Source organism: Myiozetetes cayanensis, unplaced genomic scaffold, assembly GCF_022539395.1.
Source record: "Myiozetetes cayanensis isolate MyiCay16 unplaced genomic scaffold, myiCay2020 scf5-8, whole genome shotgun sequence".
Classification (NCBI taxonomy): Eukaryota; Metazoa; Chordata; class Aves; order Passeriformes; family Tyrannidae; genus Myiozetetes; species Myiozetetes cayanensis.
The window spans coordinates 7,474,252-7,487,064 of NW_026087742.1; the positions used below are offsets into that span (position 1 = coordinate 7,474,252).

The 12,813-nt window shown below is 35.9% G+C and overlaps 1 long non-coding RNA gene across 1 annotated transcript; it reads left to right on the forward strand.

Moving 5' to 3' along the window:
• Window positions 1-2,027: 2,027 nt before the first annotated feature.
• Window positions 2,028-8,679, forward strand: LOC126649344 (uncharacterized). The gene is made up of 3 exons (XR_007631012.1): window positions 2,028-2,124; window positions 5,505-5,609; window positions 8,596-8,679. It is a non-coding gene; the product is annotated as an uncharacterized LOC126649344 (long non-coding RNA).
• Window positions 8,680-12,813: the final 4,134 nt, after the last annotated feature.

Consider the following 12,813-nt stretch of genomic DNA (forward strand, 5'->3'; position numbering starts at 1 on the left):
GAAGGCAAGTAGGAAAATATAAAGCCTGGAAAAGATGAATGAATAACACTTTTATTTTTTGGTTTGGGGGTATTTTTTTAAAACATTTAGGTTTTTATTCTTTTGAACTACTGATAAGTTACTGAAAAAGGTCCTAATGCAAAAGCTGAAGTCAATGGAGAAATGGTCATCCACAAGGGGATGCCTCAGACCTAGTTCTAATTATGGTTTTCTGCAGACAAGCTGGTCTAGAAATAAAGACCACTATACATAGCACAAATGAGGTCCTCACTGCTAAAATTCCAGTCTGACTTTGTCCAAGGACTTCGTTTTATATCTACAAGGTTTGAAGGAAAAAACCCCCTAATTTAAAAAAAAAAATCTATGCATATACAATATCAGCCCTCCTGATCCACTAATGGAATGGTAGCCATACAGATTCAATTTTAGTAAAACCTATTTCTTCCTGAACTCCCAGATCATGTTTGTGAAACATATTCACCATTTGGTTTTCAAAGGCTATTCCATAAGCAAAAGTTTTATTAGAATGCCCTTGACTATAATCCCAAAGCTAAGTGGGCAAACTAAAATTTTCTTTTTTTCTTTTTTTCCTAAATTTGTCCTTTATTTGCTGACAACAGTTGAATATCCTATTATGAAAAGGTAGTTCAATTTTAGTGGGTTTAATAAAAAGTAGTGTTTTTTTCATTTGTATTAAAGAAGAATGGGATTTTTCCTCAAATCTACTTAGACAGTTATAGGAAGCAGTTACCCTGCTAGGGTAGTTATGTTAAAGTAGCCACAGAAAGTTGACTTGAATCTAAAAGAATTTTCTAAATAAACCCCTAGTAGCTCAGGAACTTTTCTTTCCTCACATTTGAGTGCCAAGTGCAGCTGTGGGGAAACCAAACTGGCAAAGGCATTCTTAGCTTGAGGTGTTTTCTGTTCTGTGTATCTGGGAAAGAGAATGGAGAATGTTTTCATAACCATTAAAAGCAAAACCATCCTGGAGTTACTGGCCACTGGCTTCAGATAAAGAGCTGACAGTCCTCCCTTAAGTTCAAAAAAGGCAGTTGGGTGGAGTTGACCCATAAAGATCTGTTTGGCATATCAGCTTTGCTTGGGATATTTGGGCAGGCTTATAACAAAATTAAATGGAATTAATGTATTGTGACTAAACTCTACATGTATCTCAGAATTTCGTCATGAATAAGAAGTGTTAAACTTTGCCCATGTTTAAAATGAGGTATTTTCTACAAACTCCTCTTACAGGTCTGTAACAAGGGATGGAAAAGAGTGTTCAGTGCTGCCTTTTCAGTAATTTTTTACTTTGACAAATGACTGTCTATCCGACTCGAGAAGAACAGATGTACCTTGTGTTACGTGCTCCAGACTTTACTGCTTTATTGTGATACCTTTGAAAACTTAACTAAAAAAGGCCATTTCTGTAGGGCAGAGATACCACAAGGTGAAATCAATCTTGATGCTGATGAAAGGAATTGCATGCCACACAGTTTGCACTTTAAATTATTTAGAGTGTTAAGGCTTCCTTGCCAGCAGAAGTAATTGATTTGAGAGCTGGTTCACTAAAGACCAGCAACATGCTATGTAAAATTTGTGATGTGTTCTCTGTTGGCAGTTCCCCACGCTTCCAGGCTAAATAAATTGCTTGGAATTGGTTTAATTCATAAAGGTGTTCCAAGAAAGTCACTGTGAGAAGAAGCACTGAAGAAATAAAATGGTCACTACTTTTCCATGAAATGCTTGAAATGGGGATTCAGTCTACTCAGTAGATTTCATGCTCCCAGCCATCCCTCAAACCACTGGCAAATTGTTTCACAGATGTAGCTCCTGGAGCTAGAAAGAAAAATCAGGCAACCATCAAATGAAGCAGAATGAACCAGCAAATTTATCTCTGGCTTGTCCCCTCAGTCTAGGTGACTGGAACACTCACCATGCAATAAATTATAACTCGCTTAAATTATTTCCTGCATATAAAATAATTTCCCACATTTTCTTTCTAATACTCCAGCAGGCTAGATGGAAAAAGCATTCCAGTGCTTGGATACCTGAAAAGGCAAATGTGTTTCAGTCAAAAGAACATACTAAAGTTGATCTCATCACTCAGCCTCTTGCTAATGGAAGGTATGTATCTGAACCAAATGAAGTGGGAACAGAGTCTGAAAAACACTTCTTTCATTACATCTACAGTACCACTCTCAATTCATCTTGCCATCCAAAAAGGCCAAGAACATGTATTTTCTCTGATTTCTTAGTAACTTAAGTATAAACCATTTATATGCTTCCCTATGCTCTTGGAGCTGCTGGCACATATTTGACCCATCAAATCTAGCTGGAGATATTTTTCCCAAAGAATAAATAATTTGGGTGAAAATAGTTGAAAACTATTTTAACATCTTCTGACTGTATGCTCATCAGCTGAACAATGCTGTTGGAATACCTTAAATCTCATTGTAGGAAAAAAAATTCCTTTATCGTTCTTTATAGAGACGTTTCTCACCAAGTAATTATCTGTTGAGCATAGGCTCAGTCTGTCAGTATTGGCCAACACTAAGACAATAAAATATCAGTAAAACAACTCCTCATGATTAGTCTGCCATAAATGTCATGCATTTGGGGAAAAAAACAGAGCAGTGAGGACATCCAGTGCAGAAGGTCAGGCCTATGCATGAGCTTAATGAAAGATAGTGAAGCATGACATGTCTGAATGGAGACTTCAAATAAATAATTTACTTACTTGTCCATTCTGTCTCATTAAATCTTCCTTCTTGTCTTTCCCTTGTGACAATTTTATTACTTCCACAATTTATTGTTTTTATCTGTCAGTCTTTACAACTGGCTTTCATTATTTTGACTGTTCAGATGAAGGAAACCCATTGGTGGTGGGGGGGGAGTTGACGATCAGCCAAATTCCAGGGTTACTGATGTGACTATCAGGTTTTTTAGTTCCTCCTTTTTTTGAGCAAGGTAAATTAGCAGTATATTTAAGATAAAACTGTAGCTTTTTTTTTTTTTTTTTTAGAAGAGAACTAACTTTAAGGTAACTTTTACTGCATATTACACCAGGATCAAAACCTTTGCTTTAAGTTATAATCTTCTTCTCATTGTTAAAATGACAAAAATTCAGCTTTGGACACCTCTATCTCTCTTTCCTGCCCCTCTGTCCCATTCCATCCACTTCCCCCAGCCATTCCCACCTTGGCAAGCTCTCTGAAACTGCTGGGAGCAGTCCGGTAAGAATCAAGTTTAAGTGTAATTAATATTAAAAGGGTTACAATGATACAAATCCATTTTAACAGCCTTGTTTTCATTCTGTTACAGATCCTTTACTGGCAACACTTCTCTGACCCACCAGAGAAAATAATCGATGAAGAGAAACAATTTTATAAATTTATGGTGGACTATTTTTTTTTAATCCTGGTCTGTTTTTTAGTTTGTGGCTGAAAATGCAATTCTATTTGTTTAACTGAGGAGATGGTGGCAAGGGGACAGGCAAGATCAGCAGGGAATGGCATTAAGTCACACCAATTTTCCTGCTGCCTTGCAAAAGGGTTCTGACTCTTTCTGTGTAGGGACAGCAACTGATATTTCCAGGACAAAGGTGTAGTTAAATTCTAGAGCCCTGGATAAGCAGTGAGAAGGGGAAAAGAATCTCACAGATTTTAGCAGACTACTTTTTGTTCTGTTCTGGTTTGTCTCTCTCTGGAGACTGAATAACTTTCTGTAGATCAGCAAAAATATAACATTCACATGAGTGCTGCATAAGTAAGAGGAGAGGAGTTCTGGTAACAATTTCTGTTAAACTTGCCAAAGAGCACAAGTACAGGATACCAATGAGAAGTGAAGAAAAGTGCAAACTGATGGTTTTTTTAAGAAAAAAGTTAAAAAATTATTTCAAGAAACAGAAGGAAATAAATGTACAGAGAAAGTGCAATAGAAACTGCTAATCTTGAAGCACAGCACTAATGTTAATTCAGGGAGAGGTGAAATATGGGTGCAAAAGCCAAAATTCTAAATCGGTGCTGGAAAAAAATATTAAGAGAAAGGACAAAAAATGAAATTTTTAAAAAAGGATTCAAATTTGTCTTTCTTTTGCAGGTTTTTTGTATGTCTCAATACTGGGTTTTAGGTAGTACCACATCTCCTTTCATGAATTGTTCTGTATCTCAAGGCCTCAATGTTTTTACAGTGAACATCTTAGCTGCATTTCTTCCAGTTCATTTTGTTGGGAAAATAATAGAATTGCCAGCCCACGACTTTTTAAATAAGCTTTACAGCAGTTATCAATTAATTTCCTCTTTTTTTTTTTTTTCCTACTTGGGAGGCACTAATTTCTTAGTAGGTAATTTCAGCAGAAAGACCAACCTAGGAAGCCCTCTGAAGCTCCCGACTGTAGCAGGAACAAGATCATGGAGAGTACTAATTATTTTTAAATCAATGCTGTTCATTAATCAGGTTCATAGCTTGGCTCAGAACACCGTTGTGCCAGGCCTTCCTATCTGGGAAACAACAGCTTGTATCTCAGCCTGTGAGGCCAGAGGGGGTTCTGAGCTTCTTTGGAAAGAGCCAAAAGAATTACAGGGAAAAAAGGAGACCTTTTCCTAAATGACGGTTCCAAGTGGGTTTTAGGTTCCAGGATGGATGAGGTTGGCGTCTGCAGGTTCCCTGAACTTCACTTCCAATATATACGAAGTCAAAATAAATGTCACAATAAAGTCTCCCAGGCTTGTTTCCCTTCTGTGTTGTGTGGGTGCCAGGTGACGTGGGAGAAAGTGGGCAAAAAGTGGCACGGAGCCCATGGATGGAGCCCAATCTCCTGTGGCCTCAGGGAACTCTGAGGAGGAAATTATTTTCTTTTTCTCAGTGGATCACCTGCCTTGATGCTGAGGATTTTTTGCACATTTATTAACTGATGCCTGCCTTTTCCCCAGGAAATACCTGTTAAGCCTGTTATCATCAGTCTTGTACTATCTCACACTATTCTGTTAACTATGGTTCATGTTTTACTTTATTTATTTATTTATTTATTTATATATTTTAAGGCAGGCATTTTCCAAGAAATTCTGTATTAACTGCCAAAATGTTCTGAATGTATAAAGGTATTCACCTTCATAGTGGTTAAGGACAGAAAAGAACACGATGTGATCTGGACTATTTTTCTCGTACTTTTGTATGCTTAGGCCATTGAACATCATCTTTATCTGAAATCCAAGAGAATATGTGTTATTAAATCCTACATTCCAGGAAAATCCTCTCTGATTATGAAACTATTGGAAGATGGTTTCCAGACTTTTCACGTGTTAGTTACTAGGACTGTTATCTATTTTAGTTCACAATTCATAAATTATGTTTGTTGTGTAGGTTAAAAATCTCATTAATATCCATTAATTTTGCCTCTCTATGTGTATGTGTGGCGACACTTATACTTTAGTGTTACATTATTTTTTGCTAGAAATTAATGACTGAATTCTTCCAGTCATTAAAAAGGCTTTTTTTCCCCACAGGCCCTGAATTGTTCTTGTGGTTGTTACACAGTAGTCGCTATTCATGGGGAACAAAGAGTGGTGTGCAGTGTTACATCATCTGTCTTGCTGATGCCACTGACTGAGGTAAAGTCATTCCTCCGTCCCTCTCATTACTTAGTTTGAATATCCATCCATCTCTGGCCCTTTGTGCAGCCTTGCTCCACTGGGGACACTTGTTAGTTACTGCCTGCCCTCACAGCCCTTAAATCCTTTCCAGGGTAATTGCTTCCCAGGATAGCATCTATCTCTGGATGGAGCTGTGTCTTATATACCTGTCATATCCTCTCAATTATTTCCAATTTACCTTTGTTACAGGCAGCTTTTACTGGTTATTAATCTTGTATGCCCAGATCACCAAAGGAAGAAGAATAGATCAGATCCACAAAGCTCAACCACAGATTTGGAGTGGGAATGGAGGATTTTTTGATTTCTCTACTTAAAAGCTTTTTGCGTGACCTGTCAGTCAATTCTTAAATCTTTAACATAGACTTTAATGCTATTTTAATCCATTTGGCACTGCTAAATGGAGCATCAAGTGACACTGAGATTGTGCTTTTTTGGCATACTGACTTACAAAAATTTGGAAATATTTCTAAACTTCATTTATATAAGAGATGCAGTTCACAAGGACCTCACAATCAAGTGAAAGGGAAGTGGTTAAACAAATAGAAAGAAAAGACTTAGTGAAAGCAAGAAGTGGAAGGACAGAAAAGAATATAATTCTTCAGATTAACGTATAAAAAAATTACAACATAAAAAAATCTTCTCTTTAAGTTCATGGCTGGAATTAATCAGATTATTCAAATATCAGTGTTTTATAGTAAGAAAATCATCCTTCATGCCTTTTTTGAACAGCATTAAAACATTGTTAAAGTTTCCAGAAGTGTCTCTAATATTTTCAAGAGATACACAGGTACCTTACATAGTACATTTATGTCTTTGGAGATAAAATTATTTATAATGGGTGGTTAAAATGTTTGTGAATACAAAATCATATTATTTTCCCTTATTCATATTATTTAATAGTCTCTTAGGTTTATAATCAACTGGAAAGTATTAAATCATTATCAGTGACTTCAGTGATTATTAGTACAGATAAGATATATTATTAAAGTTTCTATCATTCTGGTATAGCCATTAAAAATGTTGTTTTTCCATCTAATTATTGGTCCATACAACAGACAATTGTGAGAATAGCTTTCTTCCTTAAGTTCTTCTCACCCTGGCAGTGATGTATTCTTCTGTACTTTTGACTTTCTTTAGCTTAGTTGGACACTTCATAGACAAAAATCAATATAAAGAAAATGCTAAACCCCTGCTTTTACTTGTTTTTTGTTTGTTTGTTTTTGTTTTTGGTTTTTTTGTTTTTTTCTATGTGTTCTGTTACTTCTCTGTTTCTGAGTTCTGCTGTGGAATGAAGATGGAATTTTAGTCTTGGTTATTTTTTTCCCTTTGAATTGTGGCTTAATGGATACCTAATTTGGGCCTTTTAAAGAATTTCTAATTTTCAGTCTCATTCTTTGTTTTTCAGTTCTACACTAGTGAGTCTCAATAGCCTCTCAAGTGTTCTGTAGAGGGAAAATACATATTTCTTTGGATAAATCCCTATCAGAACTTGCTTTCAAACGATTTTGTCTCTGGAATCATCACTTTGCACTGGTGACCTTCAAACTGCTGAAGGAAGGAAATTAAATGTGATCTATAACGACAGCAGAAAGTAGAAGTTGCTCTTTGTCAGGGATTGATTCAATAACAAACCCATCATATTTTGCTTACAACTATGAAATCATAAGAACACACAATTGTAGTTGATGGAGGAAGAGAAACAGACCAACCTTATTTTGATTTTGGTGCACTTTCAATTATCAAATATAAAAAGGGAGGGCAGGAATCTCAAGCTGAACCGGACACATATTTGAAATATAAACAAAACAGCAACCACAAAATTTAACATTTCTTTGTCATTATTTAACGACCAGAAATAAAATGCTTGGTATTTTAAATGGTAGTTTAATCAGTGTTAGAAGTAAGGCAGACCTCTGTTTTCTTGCATTAAATTCAGTTCTTTTTGGCAGTAAACTGAATTTACAAGATAGAAGGTGGGTTTTGTGGGGGTTTTTTGGTTTTTTTTGGTTTTTTTTTTTTTTTCTTTGAGACTTGCACATTGTTTTAATTTAGCAACAATTTCATCTGAAATAAAATCTTGTTTAAAACATATTAATAATTCTAATCATTAACCTCTTAAAAATTCAGAATCCCCAAATACCTGAAGTACTGGAGGCACTAAGCAGGTTTAAAATTGGCATTGATTGGCAGTCCCTGAAAGGCAATTGCTCTACCTTTGTGATAACTAAAGTCTATTTTAACTTTCATTCTCTTTATGTTCTTCTAGGCAGAAAAAAAAAAAAAAGAGCTTTACGCTGAAGATATATTTAAAAAAAGTAAGGTAAAACTTTGTAAAAATTCCTACAAAACACAAAAACTTATTCAGATCAAATTATACACTTTTTTCTGCAAGAGTTTAAGTTACTGAGAATTCATTGGTTTGTAAGGGAGAAAAAAATACAACTGTTTTGATATGTTTGAAACATATAATATAAAAGTGTTTCTGCATATGAAAGAAGGAGTCTGAAATATCTCTCTGGATATGCAACTCTGAGTCACCACAGGGATCAGCTGAATGCATAAAAGTACAGGGATTGGGATAAAGAACAAATTGTTCTTCCTGAAACAAGGTCATAGCTACGTATGAGTTAATTTGTTGTGTATTAGAATCAAGCAGTGAAGGTCTCAGTGTCACTGGATTCTGAACTGATTTCAGAGGTCAATAGCTCTCATCACTTTTTAACTGATAAATTAAAATGTGAGCTGAGTAGGATGACAGACTAACAACTGACAGAAAGGCAGAACCACATAACCCTAAAATAACAATGGATGAAAGGATTTCTGGAGGTCACCTGGTTCAAGCTCCCACTCAAGGCAGAGACAGCTTTGAATTTAGAAGCAAGTATCAAGTCATATCAGATTGCTCTGGATCATACACAGTTGAGCACTGAATTTTTTTTCCCAGGATGGAGGTTCCATAATCACTCTGGGCAACCTGCCTAGAAGAAAAACATCTTCAAGGAAAAGAGTCGTGAAGGACCAAATTAGTCGTAAAGCATGGAGAGCGGGTGCTCCTCACCAGGAGCTGCAAAAGCAGCTGCTATGGTTTTGTGGTAAGTCATAGGATCCACTGGAAATGATCACAACACCTGGTTCCCATAAGGACAGCATCATAAGGAGTCACACCTTTTAGAGTCATGCTCCCTTGACTCCTCCTTGAGCATGAGCTCAGGACTTCTGTCTTCCTCGTGCAATATTCTGGAGGCCAATGTTTCGATCTGTGTCCTCCAAAGGTGAAATATCCTTGAAAATCTTGTTCAAAGCAGTAGTTTGGAGATCATGGAAAAAAATGTGAATATTGGATAAAACCTTTACTGATTTTAGCATGTGAGAATGTGTATGGACCTCACACATTTTCTAAACACATCTCCCTGTGTAGTGAGGAAAGTTGCTGTGAGAAATGGCATCCCTCCCCTTGACTGATAGCAGCAGCACAGACAGACTGATCCCTCTCCTGCTCAGACAAGGATTCCTCCAGGATTCCTGACACCTGACTGCCAGGCACAGAATCCCTGTCTTACTATCCTTGGTTAAAGATCGAAAAATAAAGGACTGAGGGTGAGATTCATCTCACCTTTGACCAAAAGCATTCAAAAATAATGGGCTAATTAGATTTTTTTATTTTTTATTCATGGGTTCAATGGATAGAAATTTCAATGAGGGAGTCATTTCATCTGCTTTTTAATTCTTAACTAAAAAGAGAGCCTTGGTAATTAGATTAAACTCAATGTATAATTTTCTGATGAACTTTCTCATAGAGATTAAGGGTCAGAGGCATGATGGTATTTAAACTTTCAGCTCCTCTTTAGGCAACTGCCTCACATTGATCTTACCTGAGTAATTTCTGATATTGGGATCTAATTACAGTATAAAGATCATATGTGAAATCTGTGACAAGCCTTAATGAAATAAATCTTTCAAGAAACATTGCACCCTCTCTTGAATAATATCAATAATATTTTTAATGTCTGCTTCATACTGAGATATAATTAATGGGAGAATGCCTCTAGAACTTGCCCATTTATGAATAATTTTTTAGGACGTAAATGGTAAACTTTAAAACTTAAATTACCGTAAATTATTGTATTTTCCTTTTTATTATTGATGGTAATGTTCTTTCCATCTTTCAGTTATACTGATAGAAAGCTATTAACAAATCAATTAAAGGTAATGGGTGGATGCAAGGAGCACAAGCTAATATGTGTTACATTAGTTACTAACTCAGGAAAGCACTTAGACCCACAGCTGCAGTTAACTTACCACAATTTTAATCAGGTTTGATAATGTCCTTATTAAGTCCATTTCACAAAATGAAGCTGTAATAAAAATACTGCATGCACAGTTTAAATATATCCTGCCTAATTTTAAAATTATATATTTTTAATATTAATTTCAACTTGCCTTTAGTGAATAGTGTAAAATCATCTACCCAAATTACCAAATCATAACGAACTTCAAAGGCAATCCTGCTTTAGGAAGTGCTGTCCCCTACTGTTGTATTTTAGGAAAGCTGAGTAACAGCTTTAAATGAATTTAAATATGTGAGTGCAGAAATGTTAAAAAATCGTTATTGATTTTACATGTTTACAATTAAAACTAATTTTTTCTGTAGACTAAATGTTATTTTTAAAAGAAGGCATTATTTCTTAAACATATTAATATAAAATGTGATAAGAAGATAATAGTCTTTAAATTCATTATTTCTAGGCTGATAAGGTGGCCAAACTTAGTTCATAACCATATGTATGTAATTTAACAGGGGTTTGGCACTCTCTTTGCCTTTTCCAGTGTCATGCAAATGAAGTTTTGCAAAAAGCAGCCATGCAGCTTTGGTGATTTTTCTCTACTAAAGCATCCAGGAACATTTTGTGCTTGGAAGCTGTTTGACTTTTCAGTGCTCTTGCACAGAGAAATTAGCAGCTCATGCTAGAAATACATTTTTTTGAGTATCTTGTAGTGGCAGATGAAGTGAACACTTTTCTTCCTGCTAAGCAATGCTAATTTTTGAGAGTTGAAGAAAACAATGCCTGGAGATGCTCAGCCTCTTCCTGTTCTGCTGACATAGGTCTCCCCAGGTGAGACTGCCTGAGACTTTACCCATCCCTTGTGAAAGCAGCTTCCTAGGCCAAATGTCCTTCAAATAGGAAGTAAAATCCTAACAGCGACAAAGATCAGAGGAGGCCTCTGAGGAGGGATGAATAACCTCTTGAAACGGTGAATAACATCTTGAAGGCTGAAGACAAGCAAAAAAAGCCCAAGGACCATGAGCTGTAACATTTCCAGGGCCTGAAAAACAACAGCAGGTTCTAGAATTGATTTGAAAGTTTGCTGACTCAGATGTTAACTTAATTTTTGAACAGTCCAGGAAGAGAAACTTCAATTTAGATGAGCAGAGAAAAATAAAACCCACTTGTTTACTTTCAATCTGAAAATAAATCTCCCTGATTTCTTTCTCTGTGAAATTCAGATTCTGCCTTTCACCACATTAATAAGATTACCGTATTTGCATGTTTTGTTAATCATAAAAGCTTATTTAATTTATATGCCTTTATTTACTTCCTGAATTAATGGTATGGTGGATGTTTAAAGAGTACATAGCTGATATTATCCTCTCTATTATTGCTTAATGCTTACAGAGCAGAAGAGCCTCAATACCTCTAGAAACGACTGATGTCCCTGGTGCTTAGCTCGGTAATACACACAAGGAGGAGGGAAAGCAGAACTGAGACAAAACTTGTGCTTTGATGTTTCCAGTCCTCAGGTAATAATGGTAAAGTCAGAATCTGGTCTGGACATCAACGGGCAGGTATTTCTGATTTGGGAGTGTTCTGTTCTTACTACATACCCATGGTGATACTAAGCTGCTTAAATACCCTCTCTAAATTGCTCATAGGATTTAAGTCACGTTGTCCACTAACAGCCTTTTCTGTGCAACACAGCCTCAAATAGTTTTCTTTTCAGCTAGGAGTATTTTAGTATCAGGTGGTTTCAAGTGAGAAGCGTTAAATCCTAGTTTATAGCATGATTTCTGTAACATAATTATAGGAATTACATTTTTCAGAACACCCTTAGAATATTCTGTTTTCTGACATGAAAGGTTTAATACACAGTGGCTCCAAAAAGAAAAGAAAAAAAAAAAAGAAAAAAATTGGCTGAAAACTGGATTGTCTGCCTACATATGGGGTGGTTAATTAGTGCTGAACTTTAATAAAATAGATATTAGACCTGTAAGGGGCATCCAACTCTAATAAAGGGCAAATATTGTGTAAGATCATTTAAAGGTGTTTATGCTTCACCTTCCTTACTCTGTGTGGGAAGGAAGAAGTCTTGGAAATATCCTACCCACTTAACACAACTAAGTTCCTATGACTTAATAATTAGGCTTGTTGGGCTTTTTTCTCCTTTTATTCATGGAAAAAAATAAAATCACTCTTTAAGAAAAAAGACTAATGTCTTGCCACAGACTTATATACAAAAGAGCTAAAAGGTATCTCATAATATCATCAAACTTTGCACAATAGAGCATTTAGAGTGGAAGAGGTTTTGCTCCTAGAAAAAAAAACCTTAGAAATTTGATTAGATTTGATTAAAATTTATTAAATACATTAAATACTGTTAACTAATTGGATTAATCTTGATTAAATACAGCTCCCCTTGGCTTCATTGTATTTTGAATAAGCTTCTCAGCAAGTTACAATACTAATCTAAATTATACTAACTCACGGCATGAAATTCTGGCTCTCCTGAAATCAGTGGTAAAACTCCCATGGACTGCATTCAGGTCAGAATATTATTGAAATTGTCTCATCAAAGTGGTGCTCAGCACACCTGTGGTGGAGGTGAAGCTCAAAGGCTTCTTTGCAGCAGTAACCTAAGTCCTGACATCACCTGGGGGTTCAAACTGCTTGAGTGAGTTTTAATTCTTGTCCCTGCTGCTCAAACAACAAAGTAAGGACTAAGTAGGGCTGGAGGTGTCCTGAGGAAAGAAAGCTGTAAGTCTAAAAGTTTTTGGGTTTTTTTCTTAGTCCCAGATTTTCTGTGGACTGCTTGATTTCTCTAAATTCTTTCTTTGCAATCCTGAGCTTCACAAAAGACAGCTGGCTTGGTAAAAGTCATAGCTGTA